Here is a 5,168-nt window from a genome sequence, read left to right as displayed (position 1 = left end):
TGGTGTCTCTGGTTCTGAGATTCTTTCCACAGAGCCGCTGGGGACGAGATCTGGTTCCCATGAGGAAGAGGAAGGGCTGGTAGGCCAGAGATCAGCCAGCTGAAAGGTGACCTTCCCGAAGGTCAGGAGGAGGCGGGGGCCTGCTGAGAACCAGAGGCTTCCACACCACATGGCCTCCTTGCCCAAATGGCCCAGGCCGGCCTGCCACCAGCTCACCGTGCGGCTTCACGTAGGGCCATCGCCTCAGTGCCCTCACCTTCTCCATCGGCTCTCAGAGCTGTACTGAGGCCAAAGCAATTCCTACTCCCGCCCCTCCAACTTTGAAACATAAAAAACCTTGTTTATGTTCTCTCTTTTATACACACTGGGGGGAAAACACACCCTGCTTTGAATACAATTTCATAGGTACAAGATCCCCCTCTGTAATGGGGGGTGGAGGTGGCCCCCAAGACAGGCCCATTCTGGGTCATCTCTTCTTCCTCGTCCCCATCTTTCCCGGCCGCCTCGTTCTTCAGGTCCCTTCACCTCTCTGCGCCTTTCATTTTCATCTTCTGTAGAATGAGGATACAAGACTATTTCACCAGATCAAAACAAACCGAAAAAAGTTCTCAAAACCAGGAATGGTCCCATCCGCTCGAGGGGCTATGAGGACTGAGGTGCCTGGCCCGGCTCCTGTGGTGGCCGCCTCTGAGCCCCAGGGCAGGCGCCAGCGCGGGGAGCTGCCCCACAAAGTGCCGCTACCTGGGGCTCCCTGCTCCTCGTACTTTGGCCTTGGGCCTGGGAGACATGGAAACTCTGAGGGCTTCAAACTCCGTGTGTTTTATGGGCCCAACGAACACCGCAGCCCCATAAAGTCACTGCAGGCGGCTAACAAGCCCTGAGACCGCCCAGGATCCCCTTACCCAGGGAACCCCGAGCTCTCCAGGGAGCAATGGCACCCTCTAACCCAAGGAAAGCTGCCAGGGCCGGTGAGACTGGACCGCCAAGATAAATTCCCCTGCCGCCTTGCTGCCCCTGTGGCCTGAGAGACGAGGGGGAATGGCTCTCAACTCAACCAATCTGATGGAGGAGGTGCTGCTGAAGGACTGGCGATATTCCTAAACTGGACTGACCCCTGTGTGGTCCTCAGGTATAAGAGAGAGGGAGCTGGAGAGGCCTCCCTCTGCTTCCCTTCTGTGGGGGGCCATGGTTACAGACGCAGGCATTGGGGTCAACCCCGGTTTGAATCCTGTTTCTGCCTTTCGCCCTGTGACCTTCAGCAGGGCACTTCAGCAAGCCAGCCCTCAATTTCCTAATCTCTACAATGGGAATAATAAGAGCAGCCACATCTACCTCTTGTTGTTGTGGGGGTCGGGTCACGGTGCCCAACAGTCAAGGTGCTATTATTTTGTCCCTGCTTTGCCCTCCAGGCAGGACGGTGCCAACCACTGACCCAACGGACGGCCACATTCTGTCGTGAGCAAGGCTGCTTCTCTCTGGGGCTTACCCCAATCCAGCTGATGGTCTTCTTGTTCCTGGGTTGCCAAGGATCTCCTTACAGAAGCCTCAGTTCCAGAGTCTTCTGCCTGTACCCAACAGCTCCTCTCAAGCTCTCTATCCTGATTTTCATGGCTCTCCTGGGACCTGGCCTGCAGACAAATCATTGCCCTCCAGTTCCCCTGGCGCTGAAGGACCTGATGTGTTTCAGTCACATAGGTAATGATACTATCACCACTAATATTAATAATAACGATAATAACTAGCATTTCTGGACTGCTCACTCCCTATATATTACACGTGACATATCACTGAGTTACATATACCAACTTAATTAATCCTCGTAACCACTTTATGAGGTAGGTACCAAAATCATCCCATGTTACAGATGAGGACACTGAGGCACAGAAAGAAGTAACTTGCCCAAAGTTCACACAACTAAGAGGCAGCAATGCTGGGCTTCAATCTTGCAAAGTCTGGCTCCAGAGCCCCAAATGACCATTCCTGAACGTTCATTCGTGAGTCATGAATGGGGACTGGAGGGCACAGAGAAGACAGGAATAAAAAGGGCATCTTCTGGCCCTGGCACTCCAGAGCTGCCGCAATTGCCTGAAGAATGCTATTCTTAACCATAAAGGCATCGAGGCAAGGGTGGTATTTCCCAGGACGTGTTCTCCTACCTGTACCAGAGTTCTCCCAGGTGCTTATGAAAATGCACAATCCTTTAAACCAAGGAACAGACTCTTAACTATAGAGAACAATCTGATGGTTACCAGAGGGGAGGGAGGTGGGGGGGATGGGTGAGATAGGTGATGGGGTGATGAGCACCAGGTCATTAAAATAAAAACTTTTCAAAAACCCTCAAGGAATCGACTCAGCTGTATGTATCCTCCTTGTTTTCAGTCTCCGAGGAGCTTCTTTACATTTTTGAAACTCAATTATGCAATTAAAGTACGTGCTGATATTTTATCCAGCAACAAGAAAAGAAAAGAAAAGAAAAGAAAAGAAAAGAAAAGAAAAGAAAAGAAAAGAAAAGAAAGCAAAAGAAAACAAAAGAAAGCCAAAGAAAAAAGAAAAGAAAATGCAGAGTCCTTGGTCCCTCCCATTCCCGACCTCCTGGAATCAGAATCTCTGAGAGTTGAGCTTGAAGGCTGAGGAGAAATGTTAGATTAGAAAGTCCTGCCCAGACGCTGGAGTCCATTCAAATCCTGAATCAAAGGCCCCTGGGCAAGCCAGGGGATTTCCCCAAACCCCCTGGTTTCGTCTGTGATTTGGAAGTGATAAACTGACCCTGCAGATGGCTCTGAGATTCAATGAAATGATGTGTATATATAAGTGGCGTGTGGGACAGGCTGCATTCTCAGGCATGCAAATGAAAACACTTTATCTTTCAACCCTGTCTCTCAGGCCTGCCCTGTTGGCTCTCCTTCTCCACCCCTGGAAGGGACCTATGGAGGACCCCAGCCTTCCTGCTCTATGTTAGGCATTAAGGGACAGTCTCATTTCCAGGTGGCAACAGGAGCACCCAATCTGACCTCAGTAGGTCACCCTCCTACCCCAGCTCAGGCCATTTCCGGATTTAGCCACCGAGAGGTGGAGGGGATAGTGGGTTTCTTCTATTTGCCCCCCTCCTTCTACTCTTCCGTGTGGCTCTCCGCCTCCAGAGGCAGGTGTATATTGGGGACTGGGGTGGGGGGGGACTAGACATAACGTGACAACAGTAGGGCTTACCTGGAGGTGCTGGAATCTGGCTGAGGGGGTCCTCCTCTGGTGGCAATGTCCAAAGCCCAGCTTTCCCTCTTTGGGGTGTAATGCGGAGTTTTCCGTGACTCCCCTCCTTGCCAAGAAACAATCTGTTGACACGGGTGATGCCCCATCTCCCAGCTGTTGTCTCCCACCCTGTCCTCCACCCCAGACAGACACATTCTGTTGGGGTCACCCGTCCCTGGCAGGCAGCAGATCCCTGGACTTGCCCTTGCTAAATGATTTGTGCCCTACTCCATTCCAGAGTGTCCACTTTGGCCTATGGGAAACTTATGTCTTGGCCTGCCAAACTCTGGCAAGGCAGGGTTGACCATGTGGCTCCCTCCCTCTCCCTGAGGCCTCAGGTCTTCAGACGGTGTTTCAGGTGAGAATCGGACACACGTTTCTCTGCCCCCAAACTCCAGGACTTGCCACGAGGCGGGGACAGTTCTTTGCACACCAGGCCTGTCCTCCTAGCCCCTGCTTTATCTCCTAGTTAGGCTGGAAGTGAGTGCCGGTCACAGAACAGGTTTGAAGCCATCCCTTTTTTCATTCCCGCATAGATGTCTTCAAATGTGGGATGCTATGCATCGATGGTATACAATGCGGGGCCTCAGCACCCAGCACAAAGAAGGTGTCCATAAATAATCCCAGACCCTTGTCTTCCTGAAACAAGGGTGGAAACAGAAGAGCAGAAAGCTAGGGCTACATAAAGCATCAGGTAGAACGGGGTCTCCGCAGGCTCCCCGAGACGCACGTAAAACCAGGGATTGGGAGGGATTCGTTTTTAATTAAAAAGCAATTGAGGCCCAGCTATAAGGTATCATGACGCTAATGGTGCAGGAAATCTGGAACCTTAAATCATAGCAATGTCTCCCTGGAGGCCAGGCCTGGGACCCCAGGATTAGATAGGGGGCTTGGTGTGTGCCAAGGCAGGAAATGCTGAAGGTGAGTTCAGATTCCTTGCTGCTGAAGCATTCAGATAGACAGCAGGTGAGAGCTCAAAGGTCTCTGGGTCCAATTCGGCACCGTCATTTCACAGATGGGGAAACTGAGGCCCAGAGAGAGGTAGATCCTGCCCAGGGTCACACGGAGAGCAGCGGCAAAGCCAGTACCAGAACTTAAGCTGGAGGCCCTCTCCCTGTACCGACCTTGGGATCACACCCCAGGATGGATGCTTTCCCGCGGTCCCCTGCCAGGGTCCTCCAGGGGGGTCTGGGGTCGGGGACTCCGCCGGGGTCACTAAGCCCAGAGATTTTAGTTTCTGCAGGGTTCTTGGTGGTGGTGGTAGATGGGGTTAACCTAAAGACCTCACAAATAGGGTGAACCAGCTGTCCCCCTGGGTCGGGGTCACCCACACTTAACGTCATCCAATGTGATCCTCACCACCCGCCTGTACCACCTTCCATCAGGCACTCACCAGGTGATTCTAGGAGACCTTGCCAGCCCCCTCCACTCTGGTTTTGGTCTCACCATCTATATGATGAGGAGGTTGAACTGGACCCTCTGTGGAGGCCCCTCAGAACTGACAACCTGTGATTCTATGAGTCTATCAGCCTGCCATTTCATCCCCCAAAGAGGGGTATTGTGAAGACAGAAAGCAACCAGCAGGGTGGGGTGATGATGAATGGGGAGACAGGAAGCATTCTGAGCTCCCAAGGAAAAACTGAAACATGGCCCCCAGCCGAGGATCCTTCTGCGCCCCCTAATTCTCTGGATTTCCTTCCTCGGGGCTGGCCTGAGCCAAAAGTCAGACACTTCATTCATTCATCCCACAAGGATTTATCACTTCCCTGGAATGCTCTGTGCTTCTACAAATCTTGAGATGTCTGAGAGCATTTAGCCAAAGTAGGGGGGTCTCCCTGCTGCAGCTGAGTGAAAGGCAAGCTGCCAAACAACCACTGACTTCTTTGACCACATCAATAGAGATTGTGCCCAAATCCAGGGAG

The sequence above is a fragment of the Neofelis nebulosa genome, chromosome 10 (assembly GCF_028018385.1).
Source record: "Neofelis nebulosa isolate mNeoNeb1 chromosome 10, mNeoNeb1.pri, whole genome shotgun sequence".
NCBI classification, from domain to species: Eukaryota; Metazoa; Chordata; class Mammalia; order Carnivora; family Felidae; genus Neofelis; species Neofelis nebulosa.
Note: the sequence above shows the minus strand (reverse complement) of the source record.